This window comes from Nicotiana sylvestris, chromosome 6 (genome assembly GCF_000393655.2).
Source record: "Nicotiana sylvestris chromosome 6, ASM39365v2, whole genome shotgun sequence".
Classification (NCBI taxonomy): Eukaryota; Viridiplantae; Streptophyta; class Magnoliopsida; order Solanales; family Solanaceae; genus Nicotiana; species Nicotiana sylvestris.
The window spans coordinates 153,893,803-153,914,598 of NC_091062.1; the positions used below are offsets into that span (position 1 = coordinate 153,893,803).

The following is a 20,796-nucleotide window of genomic DNA, read 5'->3' on the forward strand; positions in this document are numbered from 1 at the left end:
AAACAAGAGAAGAGCAAAATCCTCTACCTATAAATGGATTATCCAATTAGCTTCTTTGTTTGTTCTGATGGTAAACAACCTCCACTTCCAACCAACAGGTTGTGAGTTCGAGTTTCCCCAAGAGCAAGGTGAGAAGTTCTTAGAGGGAAGAATGTCGGGGGTCTATTTGGAAACAGCCTCTCTACCCATGGTAGGGGTAAGGTCTGCGTACATACCACCACTCACTAAGTAGGATTATGCTGGGTTGTTGTTATTCAATCGTCTCCATCTAATTCAGTATCTGTTAAGCAAATTGCGCAAGGCCTAAAAAAAATAATGGCGAACGAATACCGAATTAAGTTCATAATAGTGGGTGAAACCGGAGTAGGAAAAACCTGCCTTCTAAACCAGTTAACAGAAAAACGATTCAATCCGGTTTAGGACGTCATAGTCGGAGCCGGATACGGGTCCAGAATAATCACCGTCGATAAAAAGCCAATAAAATTGCAAATATGGGACACAGCAGGACAGGAGAAGTTCCGGTCAATCACGAAATCGTATTACAGAGGCGCTGCAGGGACTTTGCTAGTTTATGATGTGACTAAAAGGCACACTTTTGGGCAGCTCTCGAATTGGCTGGAGGATGTACGGCAACATGGCGATCCGAAATTAATGACAGTAACGGTGGTAGGAAACAAGTGTGACATTGGAGAAAATGTTAGGACTGTTAGTGCATAGGAAGGCGAGGAATTCACTAAGAGTAACTGATGTTTGTTCATTGAAGCTTCGGCTGAAACGGCGGTGAATGTAGAGACGACGTTTGAAACACGGCGGAGTGAATATATGGGAAGATAGAAAACAGCGATTTTGAGGATAAATCTCGGGGATTAGGATTGGAAGTGGGACTCCGAGGACGAGTAGTGAGAATGACAATGGAGCTGCTGCTTTTCAAAGACTCAACTGTTCATGTGGTTGACGCCATTGTCAATTTATTTTACAAAATAAAAATATATTTCCCTCCGTCTATGCGGAATTTTATTTTCTGCTTCTAATTTTTAACATTTTAACCTCTTAAATTAGATTAAATTTAAAGGAAAATCCTTCAAATAGATGCAAGTTCAATAACTATTTTTGATCCGTTTGAAGGAATTTGTCTGAATGAAGTGCAAAGACATTGACTCTTAGAGAAGTTCAGAATCCTTAAGGATGATACAGTCAAGCTCCTACGTAAATTTTTATTTGTTCCGAATATTTTTTTGATTGTTATAGCGAAATATTGTTATAAAGAACATATAATAGAATATGAAAAATTAATTTCAAAGAAAAGCATCATTATAATAATAAAATATTATTATAAAGAATTTTATATTTATTTTGGAATACTGGTGGTCTAAGGTATTAAAGACGCTTATAAAGATTTTGGAATACTCTAACTATTTTCCTAAAGTTTTGAGTTAGATATACTTGGGTTCTTTAATATGGTAGTATGTAGAGGTTCTATGTTCAAGACCACCCTAATTATTAATAAAATTGTTTGACTCAAAAGATATTGAAACCTTTTTGAACAAATCAATCAAAGATGAAGAGGTAAATCCTAGTTAAAGATAATTAACTCTAGATCCGAGATGAATAATATGAATAGAAAAACATAATCGAGTATAAATATTGGCCGCGATTATGGCCAGATTTAATAGCATAAAGAAAGATGCATTACGTAACATTAAGTGACAATAAAATGTAAATAAAGGAAAAGATTCACCCAATCTTCAGTGAGACGGATCTTTTTTCATTTAATAAAGACGAATGATCGACAAACATGAGAACCTTAGGACCCTTTTAGGATCCGATGAAGATATGGGATCACAGATCCTCTAGAGAGGTGTGTTTACATATTTTCTAGAGAGAGGGAGAGGAGAGGGAGAGAGCCCCCTTTTTTGGAAGTCCTCCCTTCCTATTTATAAGGGGTATCCATAGAAAATCCTAAAAAATACAGTTAGAATGAATATTTAGTAGAATATTCCCTTTGAGGATTCCAAAGCAAACTAGCTATTTCATCATTGTCCGACCTCGGTCTTATTGATGACTGTCCAACTTCGGCCTTATGTCTGTCCGACCTCGGCCTTATGTCTCCGCGTGCCGAATTTCTCTAATCTAATTTTGACCCATACAGTTAGTCCCTCCGCTTATTGAGGTCGTCTCTTGGTCGAGCTCGATGAGCGGACTTCATTAATCGTAGTTCGAGAAATTCGGATGGGGAGGTCGACTAGTGTGGATCGCGGCTGAGGGTGCCGATCTTTAGATCAAAGTGGTATCCCCGCGGGCTGAACTTTATCAGAGTTCGATCAGGGCCAATGACTCGAGTGATGAGTCGATCGAGAAGACAGTAGAGTTGGGGAAGGTCGTCGAGGCCGGGATGGCGGCTTCGGCAAGGATGGCGGCATTGGAGGAGGTCATTCGCGTCCTCGAATCTGGACGGGCGAGTAGGCTGAATGTGAATTCGGATGAGGTTGCCGAATGTAAATTCGGGCGAAGTTGTCGAATGTGAATTCAGGCGAGGTCGCTGAATGTTGATTCAAGCGAGGTCGCCGAATGTGAATTCGAGCAAGGTCGCCGAATGTGAATTCGGACGAGGTCGAAGGTTGATTCGGACGAGGTCAAATGTTGATTCGGACGAGGCCGTGTTGATTCGGACGAGGCCGAGTGTTGATTCGGTCGAGGCCGAAGGTTGACTTGGTCAGGGCCGAATGTTGACTCGGACATGGCCGAAGGTTGATTCGGACGGGGCGAAGTTTGATTTGGACGGGGCCGAAGGTTGATTTGGACGGGGCCGAAGGTTGATTCGGACGGGGCCGAAGGTTGATTCGGACGAGGCCGGATGTTGATTCAATCGAGGCTGGATGTTGATTCGGTCGAGGCCGAATGTTGATTTGGATGAGGCCGGATGTTGATTCGGACGAGGCCGAAGGTTGATTTGGTCGAGGCCGAATATTGATTCGGATGAGGCCGAATGTTGATTCGGATGAGGCTGAATGTTGATTCGGTCGAGGCCGAAGGTTGGTTCGGACGAGGCTGAATTTTTCTCTTTGGCGATGGCCCTAGGCCGTAGGGGTGTTATTTCGAGCTGGTTGAAATGTTAACCCATCATGGTTCGTACGAGTTCGAATGTTGATTTGAACGAGGCTGAAGGTTGATTCGATCGAGGCCGAAGGTTGGTTCAAACGAGACCTAATTCTTCTTTTTGGCGATGGCACTTGGCCGCAGGGGTGTTATTTCGAGTTGGTCGAAATGTTAACCCGTCGTGGTTCGAACGAGGTCGAATGTTGATTCGAACGAGGCCGGATGTTGATTCAGACGAGGTCGGATGTTGATTCGGATGAGGCCGAATGTTGATTCGGACGAGGCCGAAGGTTGATTCGGTCGAGGCCGAAGGTTGGTTCGGATGAGGCCGAATTCTTCTTTTTGGCAATGGCGCTTGGCCGTAAGGGTGTTATTTCGAGCTGGTCGAAATGTTAACCCGTCGTGGTTCGAACGAGGTCGAATGTTGATTTGGACGAGGCCGAAGCTTGATTCGGACGAGGCCGGATGTTGATTAGGACGAGGCCGGAGGTTGATTCGGACGAGGCCGAAGGTTGATTCGGACGAGGCCGAATGTTGTTTCTGACGAGGCCGAAGGTTGATTCGGTCGAGGCCGAAGGTTGGTTCGGACGAGGCTGAATATTGATTCGGACGAGGTCGAATTCTTCTTTTTGGCGATGGCCCTTAGCCGTAGGGGTATTATTTCGACCTGGTCCAAATGTTAACTCGTCGTGGTTCGAACGAGGTCAACCTCTAATTTTTTGATGATGGCCGTTAGCAGGGGCCAACCTCTTCTTTTTTGATGATGGCCCTTGGCCGTACGGGGTTGACCTCCTCTTTTTTGGCGATGGCCCTTAGCCGTAGGGGTCGACCTCTTCTTTTTTGGCGATGACTCTTGGCCGTGCGGGGCCGACCTCCTCTTTTTTGGCGATGGCACTTGGCCGTACGGGGTCGACCTCCTCTTTTTTGGCGATGGACCTTGGCCGTACGGGGTCGACCTCCTCTTTTTTGGCGATGGCCCTCGGCCGTAAGGGTCGACCTCTTATTTTTTGGCAATGGCTCTTGGTCGTACGGGGTAAACCTCCTCTTTTTTGGCGATGGCCCTTGGCCGTAGGGGTCGACCTCTTCTTTTTTGGCGAAGGCCCTTGGCCTTAAAGGGTGTTATTTTGAACTTATCGAAATGTTAACCCGTTGTCGTTCGATCAAGGTCGAACTCTTCTTCTTTGGCGAAGGCCCTTGGCTTTAAAGGGTGTTATTTCGAACTTATCGAAATGTTAACTCGTCGTCATTCGATCAAGGTCGAACTCTTCTTCTTTGGCAAAGGCCCTTGGCCTTAAAATGTGTTCCCTAGGGGAGTCCCAGTTTTGCTTAGCTTCTGCATTTCTTGGGTGAGTCCCAATTTGCTTAATTTTGCTTGCATTGGAGAATACGACGCGTTTCTCGGGTGACTGCCCCTACTTTTATTCCACTTGGAGAAATAGTTAGTGTCACACCTCCTTTTCACCGCGCCCGCGGGGCGCGTGGGGAGTTTTCTCCAATTGAAGGACAGTCGAAATGGAATTTATTTAGTTATTTCAGAGTCGCCACCTGGGAATTTTAAGGCGTCCCAAGTCACCATTTTCAATCCCTGAATCGAGGAGAATATGACTCTGTTTATTATTCTGCGAACCAGAAATCCTGAGTAAGGAATTCTGTTAATCCGGAAGAAGGTGTTAGGCATTTCCGAATTCCGTGGTTCTAGCACGGTCGCTTAACTGTTTTTATTATTGGCTTAATTATCTTGATTTTTATTAAACATATTGATGTTACATGATTTTTTGCTACCGCTTATACTTACTGTGTTTGAGGACCCTTCTTTGAATCGAATTACGCGTACGTATATTCGTGTTTTAAAAAAAATTGCGGACTTGTGTCACGCGTACGTGTACACAATAACTTTTGATAATATATTTATTAAGCAATCATTTTTCAAAATTGTGTCGAATCAAGAATATTTGTTTTTCTTGAATAGTGAACCGTACATCTCGGGTTTTTATGAAATTGATTTAACGCCTTTGGATAAATCCTTTTATTAAATATTCGTTCGAAATTGCGCGTACGCATAATCCGAATTTTTACTTTTAAAAATATAATCAGGGTACGCGAACGTATCCCTAATTGCGCAAAATATTTGTAATGGTTTAGGGATTTTCCACAAATTGTTTATTATATTTATGTATTTCTTTTATGTGAAAATCATGAGAAACTCCTATTTAGAGGCCTATAAATTCTTTGAAAAGAATTCGCAATCTATTAAAGGTTGTTCGTCGATTATGATTTCCGAATATAAGTTATATTCATTCCAACTATTCAAATTCAAAGAACAGAATAAAAATATGATTAATACTATTTTTAAACAAATATGACATATATATATATATGCCAAAGAATAAATTGCATATGAAACTGAAAATAAATGATTCATAAAGGAAGGAAATATTTTCCGAGAATTTTCATGATTTACTTAATGCAAATTCTATTTCTAATTATCATTGATGTAAAGTGTGGCAATTTATGCTTGTACATCTCTTTTCATTCTCATATACTCGCTTTTAATCTAATAGGCCTAATTATTTGGCCACTTTGTTTTGTGAAGATAGATAAGCATCGAATTTATAGAAAGGGAATTATTATACAAGTTAATTCAACAGAGTTACCTTACATGCAACCTAACTGTATATCATAAACATTCATAACGTTTTAACATTGTAACAAGCTATATCATATTACCTTTCGCCAACGTTTATACCCACATCTATTATATTATAAAAATATACCATCAACACCATCTTAACCTTATTTAACAATAAATATCATTATTATAGTTTTCTTGGTACTTCTACATCACTTCTTACTTAGCTAACAACAAAATTAAATAATGACCAACATTCATGCCATATTCCCTACTTGGACAATTTATTAAACTAATGAGATAATGAACTAATATTATTACAAACCTTTATACGAACTTTCAAAGTAAGACAATTAGCTCATAGCTATCAAATTGAATTCACTACTAATTAACTAACATGAAACAAAAATGAAATTTAAATTGATGAACTTGGACAAATAGAAAATAGACTTTCAATTCAAGCTTCATTGATGAGTTCATGTTGAATCTCTTTCCAACTTAAAATTTAAAAGACATGTACCTGAAAATGAAGGTGGAAGGAGTAAATTTCAGCAGTAGCAGCAATAACAAAATCAGTAGAATATACCAATAACACAACAAGTCTGAACAAGACCCGTTGACCCAGATGAACAGTGACAGAGACTTAGGAAAAATTTCAGATTTGGACTGAACAACATTCACAGGCAAACAACAGATTCCAGAAAGAATGCATTTCAGATTTCATTTTCTTTCTGTTTCGGATTCCTTATTTCTGATTTTCTGTTTCTGCTTTTATATCTATTTCAGATTGTGTGTGTGTGTGTGAATGTTCTCTTTTCTATTTCTCTTTCTGTGTTCTTCCTCTCTTTCCTTTTAAACAAAATCTGAGTTCTTTTCTTTTCTTCAAAATCTCAATCCTAAAAATCTCTCTCTCTAAAATCTGTCCAACTTCCTGTATTTATACAGGTCTGCCCCTTTCTTTTTAAGTGCTGCCTGGACCCCCTTTATCTTTTAAAAACAGAAAATTTCCATTAAAAATCTGTTTTTCCACTTTAAATCCCATTAGGCTAACTTTTCCCTGATTTTCAGCAGCCCATTATCCCTTGTTCCCCATTAGTATCATTAACTAATAGCCATTAACACTCCATTATCAGCCCACTATTATATCATATTACCCTTACTGTTTTATCTGTTTCATACCCAGAAATGTCCCTGAAATCCTACTGTAATTACTGTTATTACTGCCTTAAATGCAAAAATCATAACAGAATTTACAAAACAGATTTAAAAATCTGTTCAAACTTAATTATCAAACTGATTTAACACAGCTATAACCAATTCTCTTAGGTTCTGGACTGAATCCTAAGAATGTAAACATTCTATCACAATTACATCTAATCATCATTTGTAAACTTGAACTCAAACTTGACAATATTACACTGGGTTCAGCACAATAATGCAAACTGAACTTATAATTGAACTAAGATCAAACATACACAGGAGCATTGTCAATATACTGACAATGCCCTGTTCAGAAAACAACATATACAGCATACATTTGAATTCACTGATTCACAAACAATCATGATTTAATTGACGAGCATTAATCAATTGACTATTTACAACATTTGTCAATAATTAGTCTAAAACAATAGAAGCAGACTGTTTTAGTTAACATTTTCAGAAATGAAAAATTCGTAATATAACTAATCGACGAACTTAATCGAGTCGATTACACACATTGTAAACAATCACAACCAACAGAAACAATTCACATTCGGATTAAGTAGATAGGTAGGAGACAGAAATGACAGAATTGATCAAAACAAATATGAAAAATTAAAAAGCTATTAAAACAGACAACAATACACGTAGAATACACAAAGAAATAGAAAATACCTCTGAATCTTCAATCAGACTCGAACTTAACTCGGCTTTCGGATTTTTTGTTTGAAATCAAACAGACCTTAGTCGAAGTATTTTCCACTGAAAATACTTCGACTAAGGTCGATTAAACCTCAATCCTTTAATCAATTTGGACAAAAATCCAGAAGTTTGGTATTTCTAGGTTTCCTGAAGGTTCGATTTGGGACCTAATCATTTCTGGTTAGATTCGAAAGGAACCAAACATGATATAAGGGTGAGGGTAGCCTAGGGGTCATTTGGTGTTAGTTTGAAACGGATCTGAGTTCGTCCTTGTTTGGTCCGAATCTTCAAAAGAAGATTCGAGAAGTTCAGAACTAATTCGAGCCAAACAACCAACAGATCCATACTCAGGATGACTAGGGGAAGCTATGGTGTTAACTAGGTGTTGTTTGGTTTAGATCTGAACTTGGCTTGAATCTTCAAATGAAGATTCGAGAACCTTCAGGGAGATTCGAACCAAGCAGATAACATATTTGGGTAGAGGAGGCTCAGGGGGTTCTGGGGTGTTACTTTGGTGACCGGCGGCGTTGATGCCGCCGGGTTTCAAGCGAAGGGGAATAGGGGCGGCTAGGGTTAGGGGTCTGTTTGAGAAGACGATGAACAGGAGAGGATGGGGGGGTGTTTAGTTAGGGGCCGGGGTAAGGGTTTGGGATTTATATAGGGGTGGGGTGGATTGGTATCGTCCGTCCGATCAAGTAAGATGGAGGGCCAGGATCAATCCACTAATCCAAACGACGTCGTTTGGTTTAACGTTGGGGTCGGACTGAGTCGGGTCAATGGGTCGGGTTATGGGTTGCGGGTAAGGGCAGGGGATCTTGACCGTTGGTTGAATTTAATCCAACGGCCCTTGATGAGAGGTGACCAAACGACGTCGTTTGGTCTTAGCTTGGGACTGGGTCAGACTTGGGCTGTTCGGATTGGGCTGTGGGGGGGAATTAATGTTTTGGGCCTGGATTTTAATCCAGGTCCGATTTTGTACAACTTGTATTATATTTTTTTATTTTTATTATTTTCTAATTTCATTATTAAATAACAAAATCTTAATTAAAATTATAAAAACAAAATTACCCTTACAAAGATATTAATTACCTTTTTAACAACTATTAACACATAGACAACATTAATCACACAGTGGAAAAAATAGAACAAAATGCATATTTTTATGATTTTATTTAAATTAACTTAATTAAATGCATACTTAAATCCTAGATATACATGAAACATGTATTTTTATTTTAATTTTGTTTAATTATAACAAAGCAAACATTTTACGGACATAAACAAATATTTAACACCACGCAAATTCAGAAATTACACAGTAAAAGAAATTTATTTTGATTTATTTTGGAGTAGTTTTTCGTAAGGCAAAAATCACGTGCTCACAGCTGCCCCTCTTTGTGCGGAAACTCGAAGAGTTTTCGTACAAAGATAAAGTGAGCGGACACGAGCGATTTTTGCCCGTTCGAATACTCCGTGGGAAGCATTTTTAGAAAGATTTGACCGAACCTCTGCTTCAAAGGTTTCCTACATATCCTTGGCTATAAAGGAATCAGGTCAATGTAGTTCGGGAAGTTTTGGGTAGCTGGGACTACCGTGGGACTGTGATGTTACTGCTGCTTCGTGCTGTTTTTACTGCTTGCTGACCTCCTTATTACACCTTACTTTAAAGGAAATACAAAATTAAACTAGACTATGGTACATGAATTATAAAATCTTATCTAGATCATGCTCTTGCGTTTCTTGTTGTCTTGATATCTTGGTGACTCTTGGGCATTGGTCTTATTCCGTATTCCTTTTGGAACTCTTGTTGTTTCTTGTTGGGGATTTTGTTGGACTCCTCTGCTTTATTGATTCTAAGTGTGCTCCTTTTTCATATGAGCGGGCTTTTGATTTCAACACTTCAATTGCATTCCCTCGTTCTTCAGGTGGGTGCCTCGACTGCTTCTTTTCTTTCTTCATCCTCATTTTCCAGGTGGACGCCTGATTTCTTCTTTTTCTCATCCTCATTCTCCAGGTGGACGCCTGACTTCTTTAATTCTCATCCTCATTCTCCAGGTGGACGCCTGACTTCTTTAATTCTTTCATCCTCATTCTCCAGGTGGACGCCTGACTTCTTCAATTCTCATCCTCATTCTCCAGGTGGACGCCTGACTTCTTCAATTCTTATCCTCATTCTCCAGGTGGACGCCTGACTTCTTTTAATTCTCATCCTTATTCTCCAGGTGGATGCCTGACTTCTTCTTTTTCTCATCCTCATTCTCCAGGTGGACGCCTGACTTCTTCTTCTCTCATCCTCATTCTCCAGGTGGACGCCTGACTTCTTCTTTTCTCATCCTCATTCTCCAGGTGGACGCCTGACTTCTTCTTTTCTCATCCTCATTCTCCAGGTGGACGCCTGATTTCTTTAATTCTCATCCTCATTCTCCAGGTGGACGCCTGATTTCTTTAATTCTTCATCCTCATTCTCCAGGTGGACGCCTGACTTCTTTTAATTCTCATCCTCATTCTCCAGGTGGACGCCTGACTTCTTTTAATTCTCATCCTCATTCTCCAGGTGGACGCCTGACTTCTTCTTTTTCTCATCCTCATTCTCCAGGTGGACGCCTGACTTCTTCTTTTCTCATCCTCATTCTCCAGGTGGACGCCTGACTTCTTCTTTTCTCATCCTCATTCTCCAGGTGGACGCCTGACTTCTTCTTTTCTCATCCTCATTCTCCAGGTGGACGCCTGACTTCTTCTTTTCTCATCCTCATTCTCCAGGTGGACGCCTGATTTCTTTAATTGTCATCCTCATTCTCCAGGTGGACGCCTGATTTCTTTAATTCTTCATCCTCATTCTCCAGGTGGACGCCTGACTTCTTTTAATTCTCATCCTCATTCTCCAGGTGGACGCCTGACTTCTTTTAATTCTCATCCTCATTCTCCAGGTGGACGCCTGACTTCTTCTTTTTCTCATCCTCATTCTCCAGGTGGACGCCTGACTTCTTCTTTTCTCATCCTCATTCTCCAGGTGGACGCCTGACTTCTTCTTTTCTCATCCTCATTCTCCAGGTGGACGCCTGACTTCTTTAATTCTCATCCTCATTCTCCAGGTGGATGCCTGACTTCTTCTTTTTCTCATCCTCATTCTCCAGGTGGACGCCTGACTTCTTTAATTCTCATCCTCATTCTCCAGGTGGACGCCTGACTTCTTCTTTTCTCATCCTCATTCTCCAGGTGGACGCCTGACTTCTTCTTTTCTCATCCTCATTCTCCAGGTGGACGCCTGACTTCTTCTTTTCTCATCCTCATTCTCCAGGTGGACGCCTGACTTCTTCTTTTCTCATCCTCATTCTCCAGGTGGACGCCTGACTTCTTCTTTTTCTCATCCTCATTCTCCAGGTGGACGCCTGACTTCTTCTTTTTCTTTACCAGGTATTTCCTGACACAAATATTGTTTTTGCCCCTGTTTTAAATCAAAGAAAACTTCGTTAGTTTAAAGCAGGGTGGTTGGCTGTGGTATTCTTGCAGATGGTGATGTTTCTCTTCGTCTCTCTTTATTGCCTTGGAATGATTGAAAAGACTGTTTTGTCTTTGTAATTGATCCTTGACTATAGGATTCCCCTCTGTGTGTTTTCCTTCAAAACCTTTCAACTGTAATCATGTGCCTCTTCTGACTTTGCTGATCCACTTTTGATTTCATCTTTCTTACACCCGTATTTTATCTCCCACCTTTCGTGGCTGTATTTTGTAACCTTGAATCTTGGTAGTATACCTTGACATTCCTTCTTATTTGTTTGGAATAAAACTTATCTCAAAGCTTGGAGAAAGTAAGATTATTAGTAACGAAATACGCTGATTTCGACAATTATAGAATGAAAAGAAAAATCCAATTTTTGGATGACTGTTGGAAAAGGAATAAAGGACTTATCTGAATTGGAATTACTGGCACCAATGATCAGGGTGTGCATTTCGGATTAATCAACCCAGTCTTTTAATCAATCTCCTCTCAATTGTCTCAAGGAGTTTTCACCGATAAATTTTCCTCGTTTTTTCACTTCTTCACTTCTTTTTCGCCTTATGGTGCCTGTGTGGGTTTTCACCTATAAGACTCTCTCATTTTACTTTTCTCTCAACTTCCGTCGCCTTATGGTGCCCGTGTGGGTTTTCACCTATAAGACTCTCTCATTTTACTTTCTTTCCTTGTTTGTACCAGAGTGTTATGAACCACTTCATTTGCTTGCCTCAGCATTTTTCTAAGATTGATCGAAAGGTCTTTTTGGTATTAAGGTTAGGAATGGAAAAGGTATTAAAAGCTAAATAGCTTTGGTATGGGTTTAAAATTACAACTCTTGGAATCTTTTCTTATTTCCAATACAATTCCTGCCCCAGTTTCTTGATTGGGGTCTCTTAATATTTCTTTTCCGTGCACATTGTGCATGTTGTGCACCCTATGACCGAGCCGTGAGGCGCCTACGTATCCTTCTTTGAGAAATCAGGTCAAACGTAGTTCACTACATAATAGTGAAGATTTTGATCTTTTTTTTTATTGATTCCAAGAGAGGGTAGGAAAGAAACAAGTATGGCTCAAAGGGGAAGCAAATGGTATAGTGTTTGGATAGCAGAATAAATTGCCTTTGTCATTTCAATCTTCGAAATAGTGCTAAATACAAACATTCAAAAAGTTATGCATAATATCTCTTTACCGCGTCAGAATTGATCGCCATATCTATGCATTTGCCTTCAATATCTGTTAAACATAGTGCACCATTCGATAATACTCTGGTCACAATGAATGGTCCTTGCCAATTCGGAGCAAATTTGCCTCTTGCTTCAACCTGATGTGGAAGAATACGCTTCAGCACATGCTGACCTACTTCAAACTTCCGGGGACGCACCTTTTTGTTGTATGCTCTTTCTATTCTTCTTTGATATAATTGACCATGGCATACTGCGGTCAATCGTTTTTCGTCAATCAAGTTTAACTGTTCTAGACGGGTTTTGACCCATTCATCATCATCAATCTTTGCTTCGGCGATGATCCGAAGGGAAGGAATCTCAATTTCTGCAGGAATTACTGCTTCAGTGCCGTATACCAACAAATAAGGAGTTGCTCCTACTGAAGTGCGAACAGTAGTGCGGTATCCCAATAATGCAAATGGTAATTTTTCATGCCATTGTTTTGAACCTTCTACCATTTTCCGAAGTATCTTCTTTATGTTTTTGTTGGCTGCTTCTACTGCTCCATTCGCCTTGGGCCGATATGGGGTAGAGTTACGATGTGTAATCTTAAACTGTTGACATACTTCTTTCATTAAGTTGCTGTTGAGATTAGCACCGTTATCTGTGATGATCACCTTCGGGATTCCGAATCGACATATGATATTTGAGTGGACAAAATCGACCACAGCTTTCTTGGTTACTGATTTGAATGTCTTGGCCTCAACCCATTTGGTAAAATAATCAATAGCTACCAGAATGAATCTGTGTCCATTGGATGCTGCCGGCTCAATTGGACCAATCACATCCATGCCCCAAGCAACGAAAGGCCATGGTGCCGACATTGTGTGCAACTCGGATGGTGGAGAATGAATCAAATCTCCGTGTATTTGGCATTGATGACACTTGCGTACAAAACTGATACAATCTCTCTCCATGGTAAGCCAATAGTAACCAGCTCGGAGGATTTTCTTTGCCAACACATATCCACTCATGTGGGGTCCGCAAACTCCTGAATGTACTTCAGACATGACAGCTGTAGCTTGTCTGGCATCTATGCATCTTAATAATCCAAGATCTGGTGTTCTTTTATACAAAACTCCTCCGCTCAAGAAGAATCCATTTGCTAATCGCCTAATGGTCCTCTTTTGATCTCCTGTGGCTTGTGCGGGATATATTCCCATTCTGATATACTCCTTGATGTCGTGGAACCATGGTTCACCATCAAATTCTTCTTCAACCATATTGCAATAAGCGTGTTGATCGTGGACTTGAATATGTATCGGATCTACATAAGCTTTGTCCGGATGGTGCAACATTGATGCCAGGGTAGCCAATGCATCGGCCACCTCATTATGGATTCTTGGAATATGTTGGAATTCCACTGATTGAAACCGCTGACAAAGATCATGTAGACATTGTCGGTATGGTATGAGCTTCAAGTCTCGGGTTTCCCATTCTCCTTGAATTTGATGTACCAAAAGATCCGAATCTCCCATGACTAAGATTTCTCGGATACCCATGTCTGCAGCTAGCCTTAACCCCAAAATGCAAGCTTCATATTCAGCCATATTATTGGTGCAATAAAATCGCAATTGAGCCGTAACAGGATAGTGATGCCCTGTTTCAGAAATGATTACAGCTCCTATTCCGACTCCTTTCATGTTGGCGGCTCCATCAAAGAAAAGTTTCCAGCCAGGTTTTTCAATTTGTTCCACCTCGTCGATATGCATTGTTTCTTCATCAGGAAAATAAGTCTTCAACGGCTCATATTCCTCATCGACCGGGTTTTCGGCTAAATGATCGGCCAGTGCTTGAGCCTTCATTGCAGTTCTAGTCACATAGATGATGTCGAATTCCGTGAGCAATATCTGCCACTTTGCAAGTCTTCCCGTTGGCATAGGCTTTTGAAAAATGTATTTCAAGGGATCCAAACGAGAAATGAGGTAAGTAGTGTAGGATGACAAATAGTGTTTCAATTTTTGAGCTACCCATGTTAGGGCGCAACATGTCTTTTCCAGATGAGTATACTTAACCTCATAAGCTGTGAACTTCTTGCTAAGGTAGTAGATGGCCTGTTCTTTTCTGCCAGTGAGGTCATGCTGCCCCAATACACAACCAAATGAATTTTCCAAAACCGTCAAGTAAAGAATCAAAGGTCTTCCTGGCTCTGGCGGGACCAACACGGGTGGGTTTGATAAGTACCCTTTTATTTTATCGAACGCTTCCTGACACTCATCGGTCCATTTGACTGCAGCATCCTTTTTTAACAATTTGAAAATTGGCTCGCAGGTTGTTGTGAGCTGAGCAATAAACCTGCTGATATAATTTAACCTTCCCAACAAACTCATTACTTCAGTTTTGTTTCTTGGGGGTGGCAGTTCTTGGATGGCTTTGATCTTTGACGGATCTAGCTCAATGCCTCGTCGACTGACTATGAATCCCAGCAACTTTCCGGATGGAACTCCAAATGCGCACTTGGCAGGGTTAAGCTTGAGGTTGTACCTGCGAAGTCTTAAGAAGAACTTCCTCAAATCCTCAACGTGGTCGGCCTGATGCTTTGATTTTATGATCACATCGTCCACGTATACCTCAATATCCTTGTGTATCATATCATGAAACACTGTGGTCATTGCTCTCATATAGGTTGCTCCGGCGTTCTTTAAACCGAATGGCATTACCCGGTAGCAATAAGTTCCTCATGGTGTGATGAATGCCGTCTTTTCTGCATCTTCTTCATCCATTAGAATTTGATGATATCCGGCATAACAATCCACGAAGGACCCTATATCATGCTTGGCACAATTGTCGATCAAAATATGGATATTGGGTAATGGGAAATTATCCTTTGGACTTGCTTTGTTGAGATTGCGATAGTCGACGCATACTCTAATTTTGCCGTCTTTCTTTGGTACAGGAACGATATTAGCTAACCAAACAGGATATCGAGTGACTCGAATGACCTTTGCTTCCAATTGTTTGGTGATTTCTTCCTTAATTCCCATACTCATCTCAGGCTTGAATTTTCTCAGCCTCTGCTTGACAGGAGGCACCGTTGGATCGGTGGGTAATTTGTGGACCACTAAATCAGTGCTCAAGCCCGGCATGTCGTCATACGACCATGCAAAAACATCTTTGAATTCTATGAGTGCTTTAATTAAATCCTCTCGGATTTTTGGCTCGAGATGGACACTTATTTTAGTTTCCCGGACATTACTCGTGTCCCCTATATTGACGTCCTCGGTATCATTCAAGTTAGGTTTGATTTTTTCCTCAAAGTGAATTAACTCTTTACTAATCTCTTCAAAAACCTCATCTTCATCATATTTTGATTCATAATCACAATATATTTCTTGAATTATTACTTCGGAACCAAATTGATTTTTAAGACTGGGCTGAGGATTCCTCATGCATGCCATATCACTAGAGCCAGCATAAAAGGAACTGTATAGAAAAAGAAAAGAAAACTATCAGGAATGATAATAAAAGGGGAACTGCTTTTTATTGGATGATGAAAGATAACAAGGTTTTGCACACTTCAAACCAACCGTAAGATAAACTTTGGGATTACAACCTTGAAATAACCCAAACAAACTGAAAGAAAAATCAAAATAAACTACCAAGACTCCTTTCGAATTGGGAGAGGAGTGGCTTTCCAATTTTTGAGCTTTGTTTCTGGTCCAACGAATTGAACTTCTGCGTTGCTACACCCTTCTCCGCCTTCCAGCATATTCACATCACTAAACAATTTCTCGAACCTTTCAATTAATTCCTCCTCAGGATTGACCTGGGATTTAGGAATTGTTGTTATCGGGCGATTTTTAGCACCGGTCTTGACAAAAGACTTCGACAGTTGTGGTACTGGTTTTGGAAGAACCCATGCTTGGTGTTTCAACTTCCTGGCCCTTATCACGTCATTGGCGGTAGGTGTGAACCCTAAACCGAATGTTCCCCAGTTCTCGGGGAGAGATACTGGTTGTACAATTCCTTGCAGAGATAAGCCCAGACCTTTGCCGGGTATAAAGCCATTCTTCAGCATTTCATAAGCTACCATGACTGATGCAGAGGATATCTTTGGATTCGAAAGGTATTTTCCTTCTGGAATTTTCTCCACCGACACCGTGTCGGACACTTGGTATACCCATGGTCCTTGGTCAATTTCTGTTCCCTCGACCGGTACAATGGTGCTGTTGTGAGCATTCAAACTTTCTTCTCCATGCACGACTATTTCTTGGTGATCCCATTCAAACTTGACAGCCTGATGTAGTGTTGACGGGACTGCTTTAGCAGCATGGATCCATGGTCGACCCAATAACAAGTTGTAAGAAACAGATATGTCCAACACTTGGAATTCCATTGTGAATTCAACTGGCCCTATAGCTAGTTCCAACACTATGTCGCCAAATGAATCTCTGCTTCCACCGTCAAATCCTCGTACGCAGATACTATTCTTCTGGATCCTCTCCTCTTTAATTTTTAATTTGTTTAAAGTGGAGAGAGGGCATATGTTTGCACTGGACCCATTGTCAACCAATACCCGGGTTACTACGGAGTTTTCACATTTCACGGTGAGGTAAAGAGCTCTGTTGTGCTCGGTACCTTCCACAGGTAATTCATCATCAGCAAATGTAATTCTGTTTGTCTCAAAGATTCTGTTGGCTATTTTGCCCAAATGATTTACAGAGATCTTTTCAGGAACATGAGCTTCATTCAGGATTTTCATCAACGCCAGACGGTGTTCCTCTGAATGGATCAGTAATGACAACAATGAAATTTGAGCGGGGGTCTTCTTTAATTGATCCACAACAGAATAATCATGTAGTTTCATTTTTCTTAAAAACTCCTCTGCCTCTTTTTCCGTCACGGCTCTCTTTGTTGGCATTGGATTGTTTTTAGTTTTTCTCAGCTCTTCGGGAGTAAAACATCTTCCCGAACGAGTCAAGCCTTGCACCTCGCACACTTCTTCCTTGATTTCTTTTCCCTTGTACATTATAGTCACTCGTTCGTAGTTCCATGGGATGGCTTTGTTGTTGATGACTGGCAGCTGGATTACAGGTGCAATAATAACCCGATCTGTACGTGCTCCTTCCACGAATACAATGGGTTTGTTAGCAACCCCTGGTACTATCACTTTCGGCCTTTCTTGTCTTGCGGCAACTTTGCTTGATGATACCTCATCGACTATCATAGACGGTTCGTCACCATTCTTGTTCTGCTTAGACACCGGCTTCTCCCCCATTAACTGCTTATCTGGCTTGGTTTCATGAGACTTGATCATCATGACAGTTTGTGACGGCTTCTTTGTCTCTCCATCAGCTTGTATGATTTCTATCATGTTAGCCTCTTGATGGGCTGGCATTGGATTTCTATTGATATTTGGAGCTTCGGGGGTTTGAACCTCGATTTTATTAGTATCAATCAGCTCTTGTATTGCATTTTTCAAATGCCAACATTTCTCCGTATCATGGCCTGGTGCACCGTGTCACACCTCCTTTTTCCGCACCGCGAGGTGCGTAGGGAGTTTTTCCAATTAAAGGACAATCAAAACGGGATTTATTTATTCATTTCAGAGTCGCCACTTGGGAGATTTAGGGTGTCCCAAGTCACCAATTTTAATCCCGGATCGAGGAAAAGAATGACTCCATATTACAATCTGCGTACCAGAAATCCGGATAAGGAATTCTGTTAACCCGGGAGAAGGTGTTAGGCATTCCCGAATTCCGTGGTTCTAGCACGATCGCTCAACTGTCATATTCGGCTTATTTATCTGATTTTAAATACAATTATGAACCAATGTGCAAATTTAACTTTTTACCACTTTATTATTATTATTATTATTTTAAAAAAAAATTGTGAACATCGTTTAAAACATGTCTTTGGATTACGTCACATGAAATGCACCCGCAATCCGGAACACATTTTTATTCAATGTTTTAAGATTTAGATTTGGGTCGCATGAAATGCGCATCCGAGTTTAAGAAGGTAAAATTGATTAAATCGCGCCTAAAGAGTCTAGCGCGTCATTATCTTTGGGGAAGGAAGTGAAATTCACTAAACAATCCATCCCAAATTCTAAGTAAATCTTTTTTTTTAAAAAAAAAAAATTAAATAAATAAATGAGATTGGAGAATCCTGTAAATTTTTGTATTATTTACATCTATTTATTTTTTAGCGAAATCCTTCCTTATTTTAAGAATATCCTTTAATGACTACCTTTTTATTATTACTAAGTTTGTTTATAAATATAAAATCAATATCTACATTCTTGAAAATGACATATTAAATAGAAGAGGAAAACAAATATTAACAGAAAGTAATAAAATTATAATCATAAATACAACATGGAATTATCGAAAAGTAAAAAAATAAAAATAAAAAAAAAAACTAATTATCCCATAGTTGGATTAAAATTCAAATTGTTAGTAAGACTTAAGCTTATTGAAACTAATTATTTACAAATACTGAAAATTGAAAGAAATAAAAATAAAAACTTGAGTACTAAATCATATTTCTAAAAATTTAAACAATTTAACATTAACTAACTTTGTTTTAATTCATCATGTCCTAATACTTGTTCGCAAACTAATTCATGTTATAACTGAAATTGACTACATGATTCGGATTAACTTATCGTTGACGAAAAACCTTATGAATAAGGAACTTAGTTAATTTTTGCCAAACTGATTCAATAACGCCATTTTTACGTTATTTCTTCTATTTTTTGTTATTAAACAGTTTTAATTAATAATCAAGCTTAAATATATTTCCTAATAATCTGGTTAAGGCGTTATTTAATATGTCGCTATAACATGCCTAGTTATGCCAAATGACAGTGATTTACAGAATAATAATACATGAATAACCTAAATACAATACAAAAAATTAAATTAAACTAAATTAAAAATTTAATTCTCCATTCTTCATTTCAGCTTACAAAATGCCAAAATTACAGTTGTGTACCTGATATTGTCAATATAAGAAGAAGAAAGTCAGCAACGTAATACGTAACACAGCAACAGCAACAATAACCAGCAATAACCAGCCAACGAAAATCCCAGTGACAGCTTTGAAAAATTCAAAATAAAATCCAAGAATGCCGAAAATAACGGACAGAAACCAAGGGAAATTTTCAGATTTTTGAAAGGCTATTTAATCTTCAACCCTTAATTTCTACACCTGTATACCAGAATATTTATCAGGTGTGTACTACTTTCTCTTCTAATTTTCAACTTTTTATTTTTTATTTTCTCTTTGTATGTTTTTCTTTTCTTGAGAGTTTGAATGTTTTTTCGGAATAAATGTTCAGCTCCTTTTTGTTTAATCTCTCTTTTTTCTCTGTCTGTATTTCTTCTCCTCCTTCTTGTGTTCAAGACTTCACATATATATATATCTCATCCCATAAATCCTTTAATCAATTAAATCAATACTTTTTCTCTACCCAACCCATTATCTTCCCACTCATCCCCATTACATTAAATAAACATATCACACCACCCCATTATATTTTGTCCCCCATGCTTTATTTAAAATAATGCAAGATTCCCCTTTAATTTAAATCTTGTCCCCCCTTTATATTAAATAATCATATCACAACCCACCCCATTTCATTTTGTCCCCCATGCTTCAAATAAACAATTACAAAATGTACAATTCCTAAACTACCCCTTCCGACCTTACTGAAATTACCAAACTACCCCTGAATGTATTACAAATTTACCAAACTACCCATCAGCTATAACACATCAATTAATCAAACTTAACCAAAATATAGACAATATGATCAATTTCTAACAATGTTCAAACAACAATATGAACACGGATGAACATCATAACAACAATATCACATGAACATGATTTTAACAACATTTCAACAACAAATCACATGAACACAAATTGAACAACAAAGAACAACTAAAATTTGATTGAACAATATTTTAGCAACAAACAATCCTATTTTCGGATTCAACAACAACAACAAACAAAGTATGAAAATTTCTAAATTCAATCATATTGAACTTAACATCAACTCTAACAACATTACAACAAACAATTCTTATATTAAACTTTAAACAAGATTATGAGAACAATTCAAGCAATAATCATAAATGGTAAACAAGAAATCAAACTATACAAAATTCGGATTCAAGATCATCCAAACAAAGTAGGAACATGAATGAATCTATTTTAACAACAATAACAAACAAGCTTTATTCAACTTCGAATTAAACTTAAACAAAACAAATAAACATATTCAAATCACTAATCTTCAAATAATCAATTAATCTTTTTAAATTAAATCCAACAAAATTATAACAAATATACATGATCCAAAAATTAAAACCAAAACATAACTTCACATTAAATCACTGAATTAAAAATGAACTTCAAACAAGATGAAACACGAATTAAATCTATATTAACAACAATCAACGGATTCAAACGATTTAAGCTAACACTTTTCTATATTA

The 20,796-nt window shown here is 38.9% G+C and overlaps 1 pseudogene; it reads left to right on the plus strand.

Annotated features, from left to right (window-relative positions):
* The first annotated feature begins 315 nt into the window (after positions 1-315).
* LOC104220929 (ras-related protein Rab-2-A-like) lies at positions 316-1,031 on the plus strand (annotated as a pseudogene).
* Positions 1,032-20,796: the final 19,765 nt, after the last annotated feature.